The 24,547-nt window shown below is 33.0% G+C and overlaps 3 pseudogenes; all 3 read right to left on the reverse strand.

Annotated features, from left to right (window-relative positions):
• Window positions 1–3,040: 3,040 nt before the first annotated feature.
• LOC108662737 (UDP-glycosyltransferase 79B6 pseudogene) lies at window positions 3,041–4,358 on the reverse strand (annotated as a pseudogene).
• A 10,318-nt stretch (window positions 4,359–14,676) lies between these two features.
• On the reverse strand, window positions 14,677–17,945 carry LOC108662845 (UDP-glycosyltransferase 79B2 pseudogene; annotated as a pseudogene).
• Window positions 17,946–20,054: 2,109 nt separating this feature from the next.
• Window positions 20,055–21,757, reverse strand: LOC18594098 (UDP-glycosyltransferase 79B2 pseudogene; annotated as a pseudogene).
• Between the last annotated feature and the right edge of the window lie 2,790 nt (window positions 21,758–24,547).

Here is a 24,547-nt window from a genome sequence, read left to right on the forward strand (position 1 = left end):
TAATTTGAGGGATTCTTAACTGTTAGTCATATTTAGATTTTATTATCAAGGAAAATTTATAACGTACAAATTATTTGAGAAACCACTAACATTGTTTATTTATTTATTGTATGGAGCAATTAACAATGAATTCATGCACTTTTGGACTTTTGAGGGATTGGGTGAGGAGAGATGCATAAAAGAAAATGAGAATATGATGGAGTAGATATAATTTGTTTTTTTGTAATACCCTAACTCAAAAATACGATTACATTAGTATGTTTACAAAATCCTAAATTTGATAAATAGGTTTTATTAAAATTACTTATAAAATATTTGAGCATATAATATAATGGTTGGATATTAAGGACCTTTTAGCAAATAGAGTGGTTTTATTTTAATTGGAGTCAGATAATATTATCGCGTTAGAAAAAAACGGTCAGTTATATCTTATCACATTTTTTTAAAAAGAATCAGTTAGTTTTATCTAAGTTAATTTTAAAAAGGAAAAACAATAAGACACGTTTAAAAGAAAACAGGTAATGTCAGTTTATTTTGTCACATATGAGTAAGTTAAGGTCAGTTTTCATTAGCATGTTTAAAGAAAAAATACAGTAAAAAAAAAAACCATTTGGGAGAAACTAATCCCAGAGAAGAAGAAGGTAGAAAAAGGATAGATCTATTCAAGAAAGCAATGATGAAGGTATGATTAGTCTTTAACTTTAGTTTATGTTTCTTTAACTCTCGTTCAAATCCAGTATTGTTTCGGTGACTTTCCGATGGCATGATGGGTACCAATGGAAAAGTCTTGAAAAGATATTTTCAATGGTTTGTATAGCATCTCATTTGACTTTATGATTAGAAAGATACGAATTTTTGAAGTTGATTGGAAATATGATTTTAACAGTTTTAACGACCCAAATTTTGGGTCAATGGAACTTCATATTCTAGTAACATTTTGGGTTGTTTCTTTGAGGGCTTCGTAGTATGAAATGAGATGTTTAATTTGGCATCAATGGCTTGGTTAGGGGCTTCATATGTTAGGAGAATTAAAGCCTCAAAGTAGGTTTGTTGAAACTGAAAAACCTCTGGAAAAGTTTGTGATAATTTCTAAATTTTTGGCTTTTGAAACTTGAGAATCTTGTATTCTTTTTAATCGAAACAAATTTTGGTGTTATAGTATGATATGAATACTTCAAATTGGCATTAATTTCATCACTGGAAATAATTCAGGTTAAGAGTTATAAGTAGTTGAAATAAGCTAAATGGTCATGAAAATATGAAATTTCAGAATTTATGAGAATTCATTTTTAATTATTTCAAAAATTATTCTTCACCTATATTCGACCTATTTTGATAGAAACTTTAGAAATTTAAGCTATTTGAATTTTAGTGAATTTTTTTATTAATAAATATTTATATGATAAATTAACTTGAATTGACATGTTTTGAAAATATTTATTAGAAATCTTCAGATCTGATTTTGGATTTGTATTTAAGATATTTTCACCCAATCTCATATTGTTATTGATTTTGTACTATTATCTATGAGATTCTAAGTTTTGAATGGTTTATGTATTTATAAATTATTAAAAGAATTAAAATTTATTTTCAGTCAGCGAAAGAGGTGCTACACCCTAAATGCCTTAGAATGACCACCAGAGAGTCATGGTTCGTTTTGATAAGTTAGCAATGTTGGTTTCTAATTTTGAGTATTTTGAATTAATCGGATTCAAGAAGATTTTAATTTTTTATCTTTTGATTTTAGTTTTAGCGAACCAGGTAAGTGATTGATATCCATTCAGTGTTTTCACACCTTAAAATTTACCTCAATGTGATTTTCATACTTGTATATGATATTTTATCATATGGTTTGTTAAATTGGGTGAGCATGCTAATATATGTAAGTAAATATGATTTTTATGCTGATTTTTGGAATATGATTTTGATTTTTGTTCTGGAACGTGAGTTTTATCATTGTTTGCATATATGACTATTTTTGTGAATATTTAATTTGAAACGATTATGTTTTTGATATGCATGAGATATGGTTTGAGAAAGTGGATACATTATTTTGTGAAATTAGGATAATCTAAAAATATATATTTATGTTTTGTCCCCTAGTATGGCTATGTTATGATCCTACCAATTAGGGTTATATGTTGGCCATATCGACATGTATTTTGTGATTAGAGATCCATCTCCCAATTACACCATTAGTTACAGAATAATAGCTGTTCAGAGCAGCCAATTGCTGTTTTTGATATACTTATGACCCATGCCACTCGAGTTAACTATGGTTTTGATATGATTATGACTCATGCCATTGAGGTTAATTATGGCCATAGTATGTTACAAGAGACTAATAAAAATTTAAAATTAGTGTGAAATTATGTTTTGTTCTGTTATTTGAAAGCTTCAAAATTGTGTTAGCTATGCTATCTGAAGTGAAATTATGTTTACTTTTGTAATTTAAAAATGAAATTTTGTGATATATGTTTCTGAATGAAATTACCCAAAATTTTGTTTTGACACTTATATATGTATTAGTAATTTTGGCCTAAATGATTTGAGAATACTTAACCCAGCAGAAGGAATGTCCGTTGCTTGTTGAGTGGTTGTACTCATTCCATTAATTCTCATCATTTTACAGATTTCAACATCTTTACATGTTTGGGAGTTAGACTTACTTGGCGAGAGTTTTGGTTAGCAAAATCAACGTATGCCTTTCAATAATTATAAGTTTTGATGTGAGTAATCAGTTTTTAGTTTATTAAGTAGATGTTAGTTAGATCAGAAATTTGTATCATTTGGAGGATAATATTTTAATATTATATTTTGAGACTTGAGGTTTTGTGAGGTGTAAATTTTGAATAGATTGTGGAGATATTATATTGATTAAGTATGATGTTGTTGCCTTGCATGCTTATAGGATTTATCTCATTAGTATGCGGAGTTTGTTATGTTCTAAAACCTTCGATTTAGAACGTGACATTTTTCATCCCCTACCACTATTCAATTCATTTTGAGCCAAGACATTAGAGGTTAAGAATATTGAAGGAAATTTAAAATGAACTTATTGTATTATATCAGATTGGAATCGGATAGACATTAAGAAAGCTAGGCAGAAAAACCATTAAAACAGGTTCACTAAACTCGGATTCTAAATTGGATTCTTCTTCTTTTGCAATTTGGATCTTAATTATTTGACCAGATCTTGCAGACCTTTGATGATGTTGTTGATATACTCTTCTTGAAGATCTCTGTTAGAAAGATTCTTCTTGAGCTTGGCATGGTTTCTCTTCAACAGACCAGATATTTCATTGTCCTTGTCTATCACCAACTTGATGGCTTTGCTCAAGTTCTCCTTGGAAATCTTGCTGTTTTCTCCTTTTTCATCTTCGACAGCAACCTTGAGTTCCTCTACCATTAATCTGGTGTTCAGAAATTGTTCTTTTAAGCGGGGAATCAACACAATTTGGCAGTCACTGTGCAAAGATTCCCACATGGTTCCCGCACCACAGTGATTCACGAAGCACACAATAGATGGGTGACAGAGTCATAGCTCTTGGGGAAACCAACCACCACTCAGCAACCCTCTTCCTTGAATCCTTTCTTGAAACCCCTCAGGTAATGCCTCTTCAACCCTTGTGCATCCGTCTGGTGGTGTTAAAGCCACCAAGAAAGGTTGCCCTGATAACTCAAGCCTAAGAACTAACTCTTGAAACTCCTCATTTTGCAATGTAATCTGGCTTCCAAATGCACAAAACACCCCAGAACTTGGCTTAAAGTTGCTTAGCCAATTAGCCCATTGGTCTTCAAGCTGTGTGGCATATGTTTCAGGGAGGCAAGGCTCGGTTAGCATAACAGGCTTGCCAAATGTTGAGCAACATAGTCACAAAAAGGTCCCTCAATTTCACGGTGAGCCCTAAAGGCTATGACATCACTGCCATTCATGCTAGTTATTATCCGGTCCTGAAATGACAATCCTATTCCAAAGATTTTTCGTGCAATTGTCAGAACGGAAACCTCTTCAGCTTTGAGTTTCACCTTGGGAGAAGGATAACTAGCAGGAACTTCTATCAACTCTTCTATAGTCATTTCCTTTGTAACTTTCTTTGTCGACGAATGCGCGTTTGCGGCTGCAGTCACCTCAGCATAGTAAATGGACTTGATGTTGACTTGGTGCGTCAAGGCTGGAATCCAATACCCCAAATCATAGAAAACTATATCAGCTTTATAGCCCTTAAAATGGTTTCAACTTGATCTCGAGTTTGATCAAATGCAATAGCAAACAAGCTATGTAGTGGTTGAGGAACATCGGATGTAGTTTGGGCGCTAGCAGGATACCATCCATATGTTGGGTGAGGGCTGATCATGCATCAAATACAAATAAAACGTAGTAGAAATAAATTTAAAATTAAATTATGCCTTACCTTCTTAAAATCTCTTTGATGCCAAATTAAGTAAGAATTAAATTGAAAATAAAATATATATGATCATATCAAGTTTGCCTAAATAATAAAGGTTGATGAATCATTTGTTAAATCATCAAATTAGCCTTCAAAAAGCTCAACCACCTCAACCTGACTGTTGCAAACCAAAGCTGTCCAAAGAATCTTTGTGTAGCCTTTAATGGTGATCCACACTAATGAATTAGAAAATCTTCTTTAAAGATTGGGAGTGTTATGCCTTGACAATGTTCTAGCAAAGATGAGTTTCATAAACTCATAATCCACACAAAATTGTGGGGCTGAACGCACAAAAGAAATCAAGAACGCAAAGAACGACAAGACAAAAGGAATTTCTAATGTGTCGTTCTTTTTTTTTTCAACCGTTTTCTCTCATTTTGTTTGGAGGCTATAGCAAGGTATTTATACATTGGATTAATTTTAAACCCTAATTACAAATCTATTTTGTAACTACCAATTAATCCAATAATTTGAATAAATAATTTAATTAAGTCCTTAAGAAGCCCAATTAACTTAATTATTTAATTTAATCAATTAGGCCCAATAACTTAATTAAACAATTTAATTAATTAAGCCCAACAATTTAATTAAACAATTTTAATCAATTAGGCCCAATGACTTAATTAAACAAATTTAATCAATTAGGCCCAATAACTTAATTGTTTAATTTAATTAATTAGGCCTAATGACTTAATTAAACAATTTAATTAATTAGGCCTAATGATTTAATTAAATAATTTAATTAATTACACACAACTTAATTAAACAATTCTAATCAAGTGCTTGAGACACTCATAACTTCTAATTTGATTAAGTCTAAGTTAGTCACCTCTCTTATTTTATTTTCAGCATTCATTTTAGGTGTGTGACTCATTAGGCTTCTAACATGTTGGTAATGAACTCAACATATAATTCTTAAGTTAAACTTAAAATTAAATAAATTTAAACTACTTTAAATTTATCATTAATCAAGTTAACTACTTAGAGTTCATAGACCAAGATTAGGATCTAGCAATCCATCATGGTCACCCAAATGTTAGAAGAGTCAAGATGGTTTGACTTAACTTTTCAGTGATCAGCCTTTCAGTGTAATTCATTCTCTCATCATATATCTCAGAGATGATAAGAGCATGGTGCAGTGTCTACTTTTATTAATCTCCATATTTGTTCTTAAAGTTTGATCATCAGCTTTATAAAGAGTTATGAAACTCCTTTCATAATCTTCAAGTCGCCTTGGCTAAGGATTTTAATAAGCTAATATCAACTAAGAACAGTTAGGATATGTCCCTTGTATCACTTGGGGTGATGATTCCTATCTTGACCACTCATGTTTCTTCACTTGCTACATGTTATACCTAAAAGCATTTTGTTCTGACATCATTGGTTAGGCACCTGTAAGGATGAAATCAAAGCATAGCACTCCACACATAAGACATAAGATAACCTGGTATCTCAAGTCTAGAGAGTATTTACACAACTGACATATGAGAAGTATTGCATAGACACTTGAGTGAAATACCAAATGCACTTCTCATGACGGGTCATGTTCAGTGAACTTGCTCTCTTAGGCAAGCATCTACATTCTAGTTCCAAGTATTTCTATACTTCAACCTATAAGATCGGTTGCTTACTTCTCAAGTAAGGAATATAGAATGTATCAATCTCTAGGTATCATTGATGTCCAGTCCCAATGATACATTGACCAGGAACATTTTGAGATTACGCTTTGATGCATAAAGATCTCATAACTGGAACCCATTACAGTTCCCTTGCAAAGCATATTAATCTCATGGACTTCATCCAATTAGACTTATAATTTTTTATAGTTGATGTCTTATTGATGAAGGAAAACTTTAATCATTCAATATGAGTGATGTTGTTGCATGTTTGGAATCAAGTCTTAACCAATCTCAATTAGCTGCAGGGCTCATTCCAACACTACATGGGAAACAACAAGAGGAAAGAACTGAATAAGATTTGGATATTGGTTAAATTGTTCTAACTTTGGCTGTGCTTCTTTAGGCAATAAGAAGGAGAACTTGTGGCCTTTCTCAGCAAGCTTGTTTGAGAGGTGAAGGTAAGGGATGAAATGGCCAAAGGCAAACCATGGAAACATGGCTACGTGAAGCTTGGAGGAGTTGGGATTTCTCATCTTTGCCTTGCAAACTGTGTTACTGTGACTGAGTTCAAAGGAAGTTATATATATCAACATTATGTGGCTGACAAAACTGCTAGAAATTTTGTTGGCAGAGCCAAAAAGCAAGTCTTCATAGTAATTACCATGACAGCATCCAAATTTATATAAGACCCTACTTGACTTAGGCATCCCTTGACAGCAGAAAATGGGTAGAATAATGATCAAATACTTAAAATTTATTTCATTAAATTAATTAAATAAGTAAGTAGTTATATTAACTTTACATGAAATAATTTAAATAAGGTGGGGCAAGGTGGGGCTCTTTTCAATGGTACAAATGCCTTTAATGAGAGGACACTTTGGAAATGATCCCTTCACCAATATGATCCACTCATACAATGTCCTTAAATTAAAAGTCATTTATGACATCTGGTATAACGTTAAGAATTGAGTTCAATGCTTTTAGGAGTTCAACAACTTGACTTAACAATTTATGAAAAAAGAAATGTAGATTCGTGGTCATAAATATGTCACTGGATATTATGCATTTATTAGTGTTGAATTATTGAGTAAGATGTATTCGATTAACCAAATGAAATAGTTGGTTCAAAGCATAGTCTCTCATGTAATTTCGTTTAACTTTACATGTTTTTACCAAATGAAAGTTCAATCGGATGATATGAGTTTCTAATCAATTCGATATCCATATTATATTAGCGCAATCCAATTGCAAAGATTTTGGCCTTAATTGTCTCAATAGCAGCCTCTTCAGCTTTGTATCTCACCTTGGAAGAAGGATAACTAGGAGGAAGTTTTATCAGCTCTTCTACAGTCATTTCCTCTGTAATTTTCCTTGTGCTATGCGCTTTTGCGACTGCAGAGACCATGAAATAGCCAATGGACTTGATGCCGATTTGGTGTGCCAAGGCTGGAATCCAATTGCCCCAAATCATAGAAAACCATACCAGGCTTTACATGGCCCTTAAAATGGCTTCAACTTGATCTCGAGTTTGATCAATTGCAATAACAAGCAAGCTACTTAGTAGCTGAGGAACATCAGATGCATTTGTTTTGGATATGGCAATTTCTGCAAGAATGGCACTGTTTTTTTATGAAGGAAAACATGCATAAAATCGGTAAAGTTATTAGGTGATCATAAATTATCCAAATTATTAAGACCCCACTCGACATCAATAAACAGAAAAAGGACAACATCTTTCATTGAAAAAATAAAAGAACGAAGAATCTTTTAAATAAAGAGAACAGGTCCATGACAATTGGACTAAAATCGATTGAAGTGCAAAATAGATGATGAATGGGCTTTTTAGATCTTAATTGGTCTTGAAATTAATTAAATTAATAATATTTAATTAATATATTATAATAACACTTGATGTCAGGTACTACATAGATTATTCTTATTCATTAAAAATTGTTAGATGAGTACTAAGTTTCGTGAAGAACGTATGCCCCGTCTGCAAATCTTAGGCATTAGCCACAGGGTCCAAGGATGTGGAAAACATGGGGTCCTTTAATCAAATCAAAAGTAACAATAACAACATGGCTACTTCACATCAATAAACAACAGTGGGACGGACATCAATAATTGAGGTAAGGTTTGCAATCCAAAAGTAATCATACGGATACAATGATTTTCCCTTTTTTTTTTTAAAAAAAGTAAAACAATTGAATAAGTTCTTAAAATATTTAAAAAAAATTTAAATTTTTTTTATATTTTTATTGTGTTTAATTAAATTTTTGTATTTTAATTTTAAACCAAATAAGTTATTGTATCTTAATTTTGAGTTAAATAAACATTTATGATTAATAATTGATTTAATTAAAATATCATTTGTCATTTTATGTCACGTGACGCTAATGTAACATACTAACGTATTATAATTAATGATGATGTAGTATACTGACATATCATAATTGATAATGATGTGACATGTTAATTTGGAATTAGAATATGATTATGTAACATTTTTCACCTCTCATATCATAAAATGATATGTTGCATTTTAATCATAAAAACTTGTTTGATCCAAATAAAAGTATAGGGGTTGATTGAATACAATAAAAAAATAAAAACTTATTTGGATTTTCTTGAATAATTTAGGGACTTTTTTGAGCATTATGGTAAAAAAAATGAATAGATGCTTTGCATCTAAGTCTTTATCAGATATACTTCTCATGTTTACTTCTTTAATTTTTTGAATATCTATATATATATATATATATATATATATATATATATATATCAAATCAAATATGTTAAAGTACTTTTAATTTCATGCTTAATTCAAAGAAATATAAATTAATCGAGATGAAATTATCAAGTTTATGAAGTTTTCATCTTGTTAAAAGTGATAAGGTTATTTGTTTTCGAGGATAACTGTTTTTTTCTTAATTAACATTGTAGCTTAATTGATATTTGATGCATTGCTCCATCAAAATTGAGTTAGCTTAATGATAAGTTTGTCAAAGAAGTAATTTATTTCATGAAGAAATCTAGAATCCTTGCAATTTTACATGACTGCATGCATGCTGACAGAAAGCCTACAACTTAAAATTATCATATGAATGCAGATTTGCTTTGTTCAGTTTGAATTTATTTAGAAATATTATAGACAAAAAAATCTAGAATATAATTGCTGCTCATCTTCTTGTCTTTTGGGATTTTTTGAAGATGACAATATGTACAACCATGATAATAATATATATATAAGGAGGGATTGGTGTTTAGTTTTATGTCTTTTTATTATTTCATATATATTTAATGTTTAGCAAATTATATTTTTATTTAATAACTTATACTCGAACGTAGAGTTTCAAAATCAATTCGATATCCATATTATATTAATTTAAAATATTATCTTTTTTAATATATATTAAACTGTAGAAATTTTATTGTATCAAATAAATACTTAAACATTTTAAATTATTTAAAATTTGACATGCATGATTCTTGTGCATAGATCACGAAAATCCAACGGTTGGATTAATCAAATATAAATAATTTTTACACTAATGTAAGTAAATCCCTCGTCTCGTCTATCTCTATATATATTTATACTTATATAGTAATATATAAGAAAGCATATGAACCCTAAATGTGTAAATAGTTAACCACATATATGCTCTTAATAATTTATTAAATTAATTTTTTACCCTAAATTAATAATTTTATTTTTAAATTAAAATATTGATATGCAAATATTTTAGATATGAATTAAGTTTTTATCCTTCCAAAGCACACAGAAGTCAAAAATATTTTTTAAAAAGATTCTACTCTGTTCCAAAAGCCCAAATGAATATCATTTTCCATACTAATAAAGTAAATCTTCGGTTTGAATAATTTTTTCCCTTTTATATCTTACTCTAAAGGGTAATTCATTTTAATCCTGAAATATATATGGATTTTTTCCCCTATTTTTTTGGCTATGCTTTTCCAAATCAAGCCAACTTCTTAATATTTGTATATGTTCTTAATTAATACATCTGTGCTCCCCGAGATAAATAAATGAAACAAATACTATTACCTTTTATATTTAGATGGCTTTTAATTATTCTATGGGTTTGGCACGTTTATGAGTTATACGTCTAAGTCTACTTGTGGTCCGACTCTTACTGTCAATGTTGTGGTTGCTCCTCCATCGGATCTCGAGGAACTGAGGGATATGAAGAAAGAAGTCACGACTATGAGGGATGAGATGTGGAATATGAAGTCATATCAAGTATTATCAAGTATTGCGCAGATCCTCCAATATGTGAAGCCGACAGCCAATTTAGAGACTTCATAACAACAGTCGAACCCTTTTAATAATAAGGAGGCGCGACTGAAGGACAATGACACTAGTTAGATTGTAGGTTTATTTATTTATATATATTTTATTGCTTGTAATATCGAATAATTTGTAATTTTTTATAAAAATCAATTTTTTTTTGTAAATATTAGTATTTTTTAATATTATTATTTATTTGTATTTGTATTATTCACTTGGAATGACAACAAGAATGAACAAAACCAATCAATTTCAATGTTCCTATAGAAAAAATGGTTTCATATATATTCCACTTTATTACTAATGGAATTACCAACTGATATAGCAGTTTACCGATAGAATTATGTACAGCGTTAATGACAGAATAAACTTCATCATTGGCAAAAATGAAGACATCATCGATGAAAACTACATACATTCGAACTACTGAGTTTCGTCATCACTTCTGTTGAAAATTTTGTCTATAAATTACAGACGAAATTTGTCGACGAAATGCAATCAATAGAGACCAATCATCCCTTCGACGGATTAGATGCTTTGTTGAATGAGTTTTCGATAGAATATTCTGTCAACAATTTTTTGACGAAATATTCAAATACTGATGGCATGCCTTTTACCGGTGGTGATATTTTTCACGGATTTGAACTTTTATCAACAAAAATTTTCATCGATAAAAGTGTTAAATTTGGTAGTGGACTAACTATCCTTAGTCAAAATGTCGCTTCTTATTTCATGCCACATGATGCTAACATGGTATGTTAACATGTCATAACAGACGGTGACATGACATGTTGAAATGACATAATTACATGGTATTTTTCATTATTTGAGTCAATGTCATATGAGTATAAAAATTACAAAATGACATTTTGATTAATTATATTTAGTTAATCTTTAATAAAAAAAGGTCTATTTGAATTAAAATAACAGTACGAGAATTTAATTTAATGTAATAAAAAAAAATTTATTTAAAATTTTTTAATAACTTACAAGTTATTGCAATTTGGGTTTAGGTCTATATTAGTTTATAGATGGGTAACAATTTATTGCAATTTGCAAGAGAAATCTTTCATTACTATTTCAGAGATTCTTGACTGTTTATCATATTCAGATTTTATTATCAAGGAAAATCTATCACGCACCAGTTATTTGAGAAACCACTAACATTATGTATTTATTTATTGGATGGAGCAATTAACAATGAGTTCATGCACTTTTGGACTTTTGAGGGATTGGGTGAGGAGAGATGCATAAAAGAAAATGAGAATCTGATGGAGTGGATATAATTTTTTTTTTTTGTAATACTCCAACTCAAAAATACGATAACATTATTATGTTTACAAAATCCTAAATTTGATAAATAGGTTTTATTAAAATTATAAAATATTTGAGTTTATAATAGAATAGTTTTATATTAAGGACTTTTTAGCAAATAAAGTAATTTTATTTTAATTGGGGTCAAATTACATAATCATGTTAAAAAAAATAGTCAGTTATGTCTTATCACTTTTTAAAAAGAAAATCAATTAGTTTTATCTAAGTTAATTCTAAAAAAGAAAAATAGTAAGACATGTTTAAAGGAAAATAGGTAAAGTCAGTTTATTTTATCACATATAAGGAAGTTAAGATCAGTTTTTATTAGCACGTTTAAAGAAAAGAAAAATAAAATAAAATATAAAAATTATTTGTGAGAAACTAATCCCAGAGAAGAAGGTAGAAAAAGGAAAGATCTATTCAAGAAAGCAGTGATTAAGGTATGATTAAGTTTTAACTTTAGTTTATATTTCTTTAACTTCCGTTCAAATCCGGTACTGTTCTGGTGGCATGATGGGTTCCAATGGAAATGTCTTGAAAGATCTTTCCAATGGTTTATTAGCATCTCGTTTGGCTTTGTGGTTAGAAAGATATGAATTTTTGAAGTTAATTGGAAACTTGATTTTAACAGTTTTGATGACCCAACTTTAGGTCAACAAAACTTCATATTTTGGTAACATTTTAGGTTGTTTCTTTGAGGGCTTTTCTAGTATGAAATGAGGTGTTTAATTTGATGTCAATGGCTCAATTTGGGCTTCCTTTGTTAGGAGAATTAAAGCCTCAAAGTAGATTTGTTGATACTAAAAACCCAAAAATCTGGGTTAAGTACGATAATTTCTAAACTTTTGGCTTTTGAAACTTGAGAATCTTGTATTTGTTTTAATTAAAATAAATTTTGGTGTTATAGTATGATATGAATACTTCAAATTGGCATTGATTTTATCATTGAAAATAATTCGGGTTAAGAGTTATAAGTGTTTGAAGTAAGCCAAATGGTCATAAAAATATGAAATTTCAGAATTTATGAGAATTCATTTTTAATTATTTCAAAAATTATTCTTCACCTAGATTCTACCTATTTTGATAGAAACTTTAGAAATTTAAGCTATTTGAATTTTAGTGAATTTTTTTATGAATAAATATTTATCTGATAAATTAATTTGAATTGACATATTTTGAAAATTTTTATTAAAAATCTTCAGATCTAATTTTGGCTCATTAGTTGGTGTATTACCCCCTGCCTAAAGAGCAGGGTTCGAATCCCCCCTCCCCCAATTATATAAAAAAAATCTTTAGATCTAATTTTAGATTTGTATTTAAAATATTTTCACCCAACGTCATATTTTTACTGATTTTATACTATAATCTATGAGTTTCTAAGTTTTGAATGTTTTATGTATTTATAAATTATTAAAAGAATAAAAATTAATTTTTGATCAGCAAAAGAGATGCTGCTCCTTAAATGCTTAGAATGACCACCAAAGAGTCATGGTTCGTTTTGATAAGTTAGAAATGTTGGTTTCTAATTTCGAGTATTTTGAATTAATAGGATTCAAGAAGATTCTAATTCTTTTTCTTTTGATTTTGGTTTTAGCGAATCAGGTAAGTGACTGATATCCCTTCGGTGTTTTCACACCCTAAAATTTTCCTCAATGTGATTTTCATACTTGTACATGATATTTTGTCCTATGATTTGTTAAATCGGGTGAGCATGCTAATATATGTAAGTAAATATGATTTCAATTTTTGTTCTGGAAAATGAGTTTTATCATTGTATGCATATATGATTATCTTTGTAAATATTTAATTTGAAACGATTATGTTTTTGATATGCATGAGAAAGTGGATACACTATTTTGTGAAATTCAAGTAATATAAAAATATATGTTTCTGTTTTGTCTCTTAGTATGGTAATGTTATGATCCTGCCAATGGGGGTTAAATGTTGGCCATGTCGACATGTATTCTGTGATTAGAGATTGATCTCCCAATCGCACCACCAGTTACAGAATAGTGATATTTGTGATAGCTGTTCAGAGCAGCCAATGGTTGCTTCTGATATGATTGTGACCCATGCCATAGGGGTTAATTGTGGTTTTGATATGATTATGACCCGTGCCACTGAGGTTACTTGTGATTTCTGCTATGATTATGACATATGTCGTAAGGGTTAAGTATGACCATAGTATTTTACAGGAGATTAATAAAAACTTGAAATTAGTGTGAATTTATATTTTGTTCTGTTATCTGAAAGCTTTGAAATTGTGTTAGTTATGTTATCGGAAGTGAAATTACGTTTACTTTTGTAATTTAAAAATGAAATTTTGAAATATATATTTTTGAATGAGATTACTTAAAATTTTGTTTTGACACCTATATATGTATTAGTAATTTTGGCCTAAATGTTTTGAGTATGCTTAACTCGGTTGAAGGGATGCCCGCCACTTGCTGAGTGGCTGTACTCATTCCATTAATTCTCATCATTTTACAGATTTCAACATCTTTGCATGTTTGGGAGATAGACTTGCTTGGCGAGAGTTTTGGTTCGCAAAATTAACGTATGCCCTTGAATAATTATAAGCTTTGATGTGAGTAATTAGTTTTTAGTTTATTAAGCAGATGTTAGCTAGATCAGAAATATGTATCATTTGGAGGATTGTATTTTAATATTATATTTTGAGTCTTGAAGTTTTGTGAGGTGTAAATTTTGAAAAGATTGTGGAGATATTATATTGATTAAGTATGATATTGTTGCCTTGCATGCTTATGGGATTTGTCTCATAAGTATGTGGCGTCTGTTATATTCTAAAACCTTCGGTTTGGGACGTGACATTTTTTATCCGTTACCGCTATTCAATTCATTTAGGGCCAAGACATTAGAGGTTAAGAATATTGAAGGAAATTTACAATGAACTTGTTGCATTATATCATATTGGAATCTGATAGACATTAAGAAAGCTAGGCAGACACAACGTTAAAATAGGTTCACTAAACTCGGATTCTAAATTGGATTCTTATTTTGCTTTTGCAATTTGGATCTTAATTATTTGACCAGATCTTGCAGACCTTTGATGAAGTTATTGGTATATTCTTCTTGAAGATCTCTGTTAGAAAGAATGTTCTTGAGCTTGGCATGGTTTCTCTTCAACAGACCAGCTATTTCATTGTCCTTGTCCATCACCAACTTGATGGCTTTGCTTAAGTTCTCCTTGGAAATCTTCCTGTTTTCTCCTTTTTCAGCTTCAACAGCAACCTTGAGTTCCTTTACCATTAATCTGGTGTTCAGAATTTGATCTCCTAAGCAGGGAATCAACACAATTTGGCAGTCACTGAGTAAAGATTCCCACATGGTTCTCGGACCACAGTGATTCACAAAACACCCAATAGATGGGTGACAGAGTAACAACTCTTGGGGAAACCAACCATCGTGCAACAACCCTCTTCCTTGAATCTTTTCTTGAAACCCCTCAAGCAATGCTTCTTCAAACCTTGTGCATCTATCTGGTGGTGTTAAAGCCACCAAGAAAGGCTGCCCTGATAACTCAAGCCCAAGAACAAACTTTTGAAACTCCTCCTTTTGCAATGTAATTTGGCTTCCGAATGCATAAAACACCACAAAACTTGGCTCAAAGTTGCTTAGCCAACTAGCCCATTTGTCTTTAAGCTGTGTGGCATTTGTTTCAGGGAGGCAAGGCCCTGTTAGCATAACAGGCTTGCCAAAATGTTAAACAACATAGTCACAGAAAGGTCCTTTAATTTCACGATGAGCCCTATAGGCTATGGTATCATTGCCATTCATGTTCGGTCCTAAAATGACAATTCTATTCCAAAGATTTTTCGCGCAGTTTTCAGAACGAAAACCTCTTCAGCTCTGAGTTTCACCTTGGAAGAAGGATAACCAAGAGGAACTTCTATCAACTCTTCTACAGTCATTTATGTTGTAACTTTCTTTGTCGACATATGCGCGTTTGCGACTGTAGTCATTGCGGCATAGTAAATGGACTTGATGCCGATTTGGTGAGCCAAGGCTGGAATCCAATACCCCAAATCATGGAAAACTATATCAGGCTTTATAGCCCTTATAATGGCTTCAACTTGATCCCGTTTGTCCTCGCTTAGGTTGTGGCAAGACGACAATCTGTTTCACATGAGGGGGGATGTCCCACTCACTAGGATGCCTTATCGGGTGAATGGACCTTGCATAACCCTCCACCAAAACGGTTGTCTTGTAGTAGTCAGCGTAGAATTCAATGGCTTCACGTTTTCATTTACTGAAAAATACAATGAACTCAATGTTCAAGCACAGTGTAAATACTATGTCAATTAAGGTTCAAATAAGAAATAAAGATATTATGACCTTATTGTTGCAATGGCATGGCTGCATGGCATTAAATCTGTTTGGAACTCACAACATGAACACGTCTTCCTAGACAGGTCTACAAGTCCGTCCATCTTCTCGTCTTTAACTTCGAACTCCATTCGATTGATAGGTTTAACCACAAAACGATGTGCATCATTGAACCGTTTGCTCAACTGCCTGGCAACCCAAGGGCTGAGAGGCGTGGTCACCTTGACGGCTTCCTCGTACCGATCATGGAACCAACGCTAAAACATGTCTCTGATGAACTCGATCAAAACAGTTGTTAGCATTTATCTTGCATGCTTTAAACATGAGTTAACACATTCCGCAATGTTGGATGTCATCATTTGGTATCGCCTTGCTGGTGAATAGGCACGTACCCATCTCTTAGGGTCTATTTTCATAAGGTCTGCGTGGGCTCCCGCGTGAATCTGCTTGAGTTGGTTCATATGTTTGTTGAAATCGAAAACCTCATAGCAATCTCGAGTAAGGGTGAAAATCATAGAAATGTCGTCGCGCTTGAACTTGTTTTTAAAGTTTTTCTTCATGTGGTACCCGCATAAACAGTGGTGCGCTTCTAGGTATGCATTTTAGATTGCTTTCTTAATGCTGAGATGTTGATCAGAATGAACATAGTGTTTTCAGGACAAACAACCGCATCACGCAGCTTGCTAAGAAACCACGTCCATGAGTCTTCGTCCTCAACATGGCCAATGCCAAATGCAACTGGATATACGCACTCGTTCGCATCTTTGTATACAGCAACAAACAGACACCCTTGAACCTGCCTTTCAGATGTGTCGCATCAATTGTAACCATAGGACGCATTACATCCCCAAACCCCTGAATAGAAGCCCTGTATGCCCAAAAACAATATTTGAATCTTTCTGCCTTATCAGTAGCTGTGCCGAGATTTTCTTGTTTCAGCATATAAAAATACGAGGCTAGTAGTTGAAATGACTCCTCTAGGAGACCGAAAATAAGCCTCTCCGCATACTCCTTCGCTTGCTAGGCCTTACTATATAGGCATTCCAATCCCCCCTGAACCCTCATCTCACTAATTATGTCCTTAGGTCTCAATGCTACTCTATTAGCCTGAAGCTTGTTTGACATAAGTTCACCAATTATCTTCGCACTCACGGTTACAAATCGCCCTTGCAAACCATCGATAGTACACGTGTGTACTTTGTGAAACGTATGAACTTTCCAATATTCTCCTTATTTAGGTAACTTCGTTGCACGCACACTGAACTTGCATGCTTTGTCCTTGCAAGCAACCTCATAACGAGCTTTACATGACCTTTTTACTCTTATCCCAAACTACTGTTTTAGAGCCAACATGTGTAAAGCTCGTTTCAACTCAACTTTCAAGGAAAATATTCTTCCTTTGTATAAGCGATCATCGGCACATGTCGACTCCTCAATTGTAATTGTTTGGAAGGAGAACCTTTCTGCACTTGAAATTATCCACGTACGAGATATCCCTACATTTTCCCTATCCTAATAACTATCATGGAGCAATGTACCAGGGGAATGAATCCCGTTCGCATCAGCGATGGGGTTATTGTATATGGGGTTATCACACTGAACATCTCCTACATCAACACCTTCAATAGGTTCTGTTTTGCCTTCAACATTACTGCAAATTGGAATGTCATTGTCATAAAGTCAATCATCGTCTGAACTCTCATCATGCCATTCATCAGGCCCATCATTTGAATTGTCATCAAATCTATCTTCACTAGTAGGGAACAAATCCTCATTTCCCTCATTAGATGCAATATTATCCTCGAGCGTCGCAGTGTCACCCTCCAACGTCGCAGTGTTGTCCTCAAGTGTCGCATTTTCATTTGAAAATGCCATTACAACCTGTACAGTTTCATCCAATCGTTGCATTTGTTGGACAGAAGTAACTAATTGGTTCGATGCACATCCTGATCGAAATTGTGTAACCAACTGTTCTATGAATGTCGTGTGTCTACCGAGCTACACAAATTCTTGTGCATATGTCAATTGCCATTGTTGTGGGTTACAAACCGAATGTTGTGGTATACGTGAAGCATTGTAAATTTCATTTTGATTGAGCTGATTACAATGTTTTTCAGCTTCTTCATGTGACATAACATTTGTTTGGGGTCCCTTAATGCTGACATACACAGTCGGAACATTCCTCTGTTCTAGCAGAATTAATGCAACATCCTCATCATCCTTGGTAATTGGCCGTAATAGCTCTCCTGGTGTACTGATCAATGCATGTAACTCAATCTCGTCAATTTCTGAGTTTACCCCAACAACATCTTCAACTAGCTTCATCAATCCCACAAACGACAAATCACTCCTAACCCCCTGCATTCATGACTCACCACCCTTGTAAATGCCATCCACCCACTGACCATTGTGTCTTATCACAAGTCACACAATTGGAACCCCATTGAAATTTTGAAAACAACAATAATTTGTTAATCATTTAACACATTACATGACATGCCGTGTTCTAAAATTTGTTAGTCATGTTGTAACACGCCATGCATATAATGTAAAATGTTGAACACGCCATGCATATAACGTAAAATGTTGTAACACGCCATGCATATATTGTAAAATGTTGTAACACGCCAACGCTAACACGCCAATCACTATAATTACTGTGTTCTTACACAAACTGACCTAAAATACCCATGACGTGTGACATGCCAATCAGTGTAATTACTGACTTGTTGCACGAACTGCCCTAAAATAACCAATGTCGTGACACGCTAAAATAATGCAAACACATGTTATAGATGCATGGCGTGTAACAACTTTAGGCAATGTTTCTAATCCATGTTCTAATTTACACCAAATGTTTCAAAATTTAAGTGTTGCGGCAATAAACCCAATAACATACCTTAATGTCATCTATACTATAGGGTCTGTTAATCGATGACAATATGGTCAGATGCTGAGAGATAGACCACAACCTGATGACGATGGTGCTCAATAGAGAGTTGACAGAGCTCAAATAGTTTAGAGAGCTGAGAAAGTTGATGACGATGCTGCTCAATAGAGAGTTGACGGAGTTGAGACAGTTTAGAGAGCTGAGAGAGAAAGATGAGCGAGCTCAAACAGCTGAGCATTTATTTCTATTTTCTCTGTGGCGGGAGGGAGATATCTGGAGCTTAATTTCAAACGATGTTTTTATGGGCATTTTGGTCTACTCATGCTTCTTTTTAGCTAGAAACAGATAACTTTATATAAATGGTTATTTTTGAAATCACCTTATCAGGAGGTCCATTTCGCACAATTTCCTCTTAATCTTATTAATTAAAAATTGTTAGATGAATATTAAGTTTCGTGAAGAACGTACGCCAAATCTGAGTCATTAGCCCAGTGTCCAAGGATTTACAAAACATGGGGTGCTTTAACCAAATAAAAAGTAATAAATTACATAAAATGGTTGATGGTGGCAGAATCAACGGAAGAAGCACTCCCCAGGTGTCTTATGACTAATCCATTTACTATAACTAAGTTGATGTTTTGTAGGGTATCTTGTACCTAGACCTGCAGATATCTAACAGACAGTCAACCATTATTTGTTGGCTCTGTAATTATCAAACAATTGTACAGACCCTCATTATGCACTCTCATTCTGTAATATTAACTTTCAGCTATAATGTGCTTTTCCATTATTTTTTTTCTTTTTCTTCTTTTTTTTTTAAATTTTTTCTATAATAATATGTTGAATTTGTCACATTTTTGGTTATCTGCAGGATCAGAGTGTTGTGTTTCATTCATTACGTTGACTTATAGCAACTTCATGTGTGTTTAAAGTAATTTACTATCAAGGTAATTTGTGGGATGCTTGACTCTTGATCATATTCAGATTTTACTGATTTACTATCGAGGTAATTGTTATCACTCACCAATTATTTGCGGACCCACTAACATTATTTATATATTTTTGTCATGGAGCAAGTAATAATTGATTTCATTCACTTTTGACTTTTGAGACATTTGGCTGAGGGATTTATAAGAAAAAAGACAATATGATGAAGTAGATTTAATTTGTTTTCATCCCCTACTGCTATTCAAATCATTTAGACATTAAGAAATACAGAAAACTTTGTAAAGCCAATACATTAGAGGTTAAGAATATTGAAGGAAACTAACAATGAACTTATTGCATTATATCAGATTGGAATCTGATAGACATTAAGAAACCTCACCACTAAAACAGGTTTACTAAACTCGGACTCTAAATTGGATTCTTCTTCTTCTTTTGCAATTTGGATCTTATTTGACCAGATCTTGCAGACCTTCGATGAAGTTATTGATATATTCTTCTTGAAGATCTCTGTTAGAAAGAATGTTCTTGAGCTTGGCATGGTTTCTCTTCAACAGACCAGCTATTTCATTGTCCTTGTCCATCACCATCTTGATGGCTTTGCTCAAGTTCTCCTTGGAAATCTCCCTGTTTTCTCCTTTCTGAACTTCAACTGCGACCTCGAGTTCCTCTACCATTAGTCTGGTGTTCAGAATTTGATCTCCTAAGCGGGGAATCAACACAATTTGGCAGTCACTGAGCAAAGATTCCCACATGGTTCCATAACCACAGTGATTCACGAAACACCCAACAGATGAATGGCTGAGTAATAGCTCCTGGGGAACCCAACCACCATACACCAACCCTCTTCCTTGGATCCTTTCATGAAACCCCTCAGGCAAAGCCTCTTCAATCGTTATGCATCCGTCTGGTGGTGTTAAAGCCACCAAGAAAGGTTGCCCTCATAACTCAAACCCAAGAACCAACTCTTGAAACTCCCCCTTTTGCAATGCAATCTGGCTTCCAAATGAACAAAACACCACAGAACTTGGCTCAAAGTTGCTTAGCCAATTAGCCCATTTGTCTTCAAGCTGTGTGGCATTTGTTTCAGGTAGGGAAGGCCCTGTTAACATAACAGGCTTGCCAGAATGTTGAGCAATATAGTCACAGAAAGGTCCTTCAATTTCACGGTAAGTCCTAAAGGCTATGACATCACTGTCTTTCATGGCAGTTATTATCCGGTCCTGAAATGACAATCCTATTCCAAAAATTTCGGGCAGAGTTGTTACAATAGCAGCTTCTTCAGCTTTGAATCTCACCTTGGAAGAAGGATAACCAGGAGGAACTTCTATCAGCTCTTCTACAGTCATTTCCTTTGAAACTTCCTTTGCCAGATGCGCGTTTGCGGCTGCAGACACCGCGGCATAGTAAATGGACTTGATGCCGATTTGGTGAGCCAAGGCTGGAATCCAATGCCCCATATCATGGAAAACCACGTCAGCCTTTATAGCCCTTAAAATGGCTTCAACTTGATCTCGAGTTTGGTCAAATGCAATAGCAAGCAAGCTATGTAGTGGTTGAGGAACATCGGATGCAGTTTCGGCGCCTGGGGGCATACCATCTACATGGGAAACTACAAGAGGAAAGAATTGAAGAAGATTTGGATATTGGTTAAGTTGTTCCAACTTTGGCTGTGCTCCTTTAGGCAATAAAAAGGAGACCTTATGGCCTTTCTCAGCAAGCTTGTTTGAGAGGTGAAGATAAGGGATGAAATGGCCAAAGGCAAACCAAGGAAACATGGCTACGTGAAGCCTGGAGGAGTTGGAGTTTCTCATCTTTGCTTGCAACCTGTGGGTAGTGTGACTGAGTTCAAAACAAGTTATATTTATTAACATTATGTAGCTGACGAAACTACTAGCAATTTTTGATCGGCATAGGCAAAAAGTATGTTGTGATGTTAGTTACATAGCAGCATCCAAACTTATTTCAGACCCTACTTGACTTGACATCCTTAAACAGCAAGGAAAACATGCATAAGATGGGTAGAATTAATAATTTTTGTTCTTATGCGATTTCGTCAATCTGATCAATTTTTCTTTTTTTTTGAAAAGAAACATATAGATTGCATTAAATATAGAGCTGCATTCTAGCTGCATCAAGAGGGACTATTCAAGCTCAAAAACAACCTCGGATTGTAACGGGATCGAAAGGTCAAAGGGACAGCTAGCAAGAAACGACCCATCGATTCTTGTGACCTCTAGTCACTGGGCCATATACTACAAAAATCTACATAGGCTATCCATTGTGACATCTTCAACACGTCAGAAAACTTGATACCCTACAATGACTGCTTCCAAGCAAGTAAACAGCATTCCAATTTGTCGACTGGCCACACGATATAGTTGAGTTAGCACTTCCGTGGATGCATTTTCAACATTCATTGATTCAAGGGCAGATGCCTCTTACATCCGAATATTTAACTTATTTATTAATTAATTGATGTATAATTTTTTATTTAAAAATTAAAATTAAAATTCCTTTTTTCTTAATTTAAAAAAAAAAAAAACGGATGTATCCGTAAAGAAGGTATTTTCTCTCTCGGTAAAGGCCTTCGCATCGCTTGGTGGAAACAACACGCAAGTGTCGCAGGTCCGCCTTGTGATCTCGTAGCTCCTTCAACCATCTCTCAACATTCTCAAATTGACGTGTCGAGTGACACCATACACGTGCAATGCACTAACAGCTGCATATAGTTTAATATTTAGATAAATTATTCAAAATTCCTTAAATTTTGACAATAATTCTATATGTTGAACCCAGCAACACAAACAACAACAAAAAAGCCGCAAAAGCTGGCATCAATGCAAAAACATAACAACATTTTATCCAATTAAGCATGCATCACAAGCTGGCAAACTCATAAATCTGGTTCTTGAGCTTCCTAACTTCAAGAACTTCATTCGAGCTGTATCCAATCTTTTTCTTTTCTGAAAAACATGAACAGAGGAGCGAACAATTACTGCAGCTCTCTAACTTCTATACTTTATATATATAGGAAATCGTGAAAAATAACTTTCGTCGTAAAAGCTTAATTTAAAAAGGTCACTCGTTATAATTTTAATGGTTTTTATCTAATTTTTGATATGACTTGACAATAATACCTTTTAAGCAATTTCAATCAAATATAATAATTTCGATTTTCTCTATCTCACCATTCAGATAAAAATTTAAAAATTAAATCTTGATTTCTCTCTCTTATCAAATATTGTCTATCTCCCTATTCAGTTTTCTCTCGTCATCCTAAAAATTAATAATAACATTAAGGTATGTGTTTTGAGTTCTTAAGTTTATTAATTTATATTCGTAAAACTTCAAAGTTGAGAACTTAAAATTGCTTAGATATATCTGTAAATTAGAATAATATATAGCTTTGGTAATTTAAATATAGGCCGGCAAATTAATTAGTTATTAAGTATTACGTTATTGGTTTTTAGGCATTGCGTGATTTAAGTATTGCAAGATTGGCTTTTAGGTATTGCGTGACTTAAAAACCAATCATTAGCTTTATTAACTAATCACGTAATGACTAAAAATTAGTCACGCAATGCTTTATCAACTAGTCATGCTATGTCTTAAAAACCAGTCACGCAATGACTAAAAACTAATTGCGCAATGCTTAAAAACCAATCATATAGTGTCCTATCAACCAGTAACACAATATCTAAATCATGGAATGCTTAAAACCCCAAAACCCAATGCCTAACTAGTCACACATATCTCATTAACATTCGACCCAAAAACCACCAAAATTATCAAATTTCATTTAACAAAATCAATAATTTCAAACAGTACACTATATTCCATTTAATAACATAATTAACGAATATGCTTACTTAGTAAGGAATGCTCAAAATGTTAAAAGTTTTTTTATCGTATATAAAAAATTACTCCAAAATACTTAAAAATTTTCTTCGCGTATCAAAAATCACTATAAAATGCTCAAAACGCTTGAAGATTTTTTTTCCTGACAAGGAATGCTTCGAAGATGAATGGTTTGACGATAAAAACTTAAAGAATATGAGTCAGTTTGAGACGCAAACCCAAACATATAAATTGATCTTATTAAGAGTAATTTTATTCAAAATTAATTTTTCTTAACTAAAAGCAGGTAAAATTATAAAGATGGTTATTCTCCAAAACACATGGATGAGGATATTTTGAAAAGAACCATTATACATATAGAGTCAAATTTACAAAGTTTGACAAGATTGATCATAATAAATGAGGAGATTATTTATTGCACTATCTACATAAGGGACACAAATAATTCAATCTAGCTGCACTAATTTGTTATGGTTAATACTTGCATGATGGGTACACGTGGACAAGATCTTAGGTTGTTTTGCTGTAAAGCAAACTTATAGCACGTTACCTTGTTTTGTTACGTGTAGCCATGCATGTTCACTGTGTTGTTGAATCTAAACACTTGGATCATGCAATATAACAAGCGTTAATAATGTATCATTCATAAATATTACTTGTAATTAACTTTCAGAAGAATGATGCTAATGTTTGATGCTATTTTCTTTGCTGGTAATCAAGCTCTGTTCATCCTGTTTCTCGTGTTCATAACAGAGGCTGCTGTTGCAGCCATTACTTCAGCTTTTCACAATTTAACACAATTTGTTGTCAATAA

This window comes from Theobroma cacao, chromosome 7, assembly GCF_053813885.1.
Source record: "Theobroma cacao isolate CCN51 chromosome 7, ASM5381388v1, whole genome shotgun sequence".
NCBI lineage: Eukaryota > Viridiplantae > Streptophyta > Magnoliopsida > Malvales > Malvaceae > Theobroma > Theobroma cacao.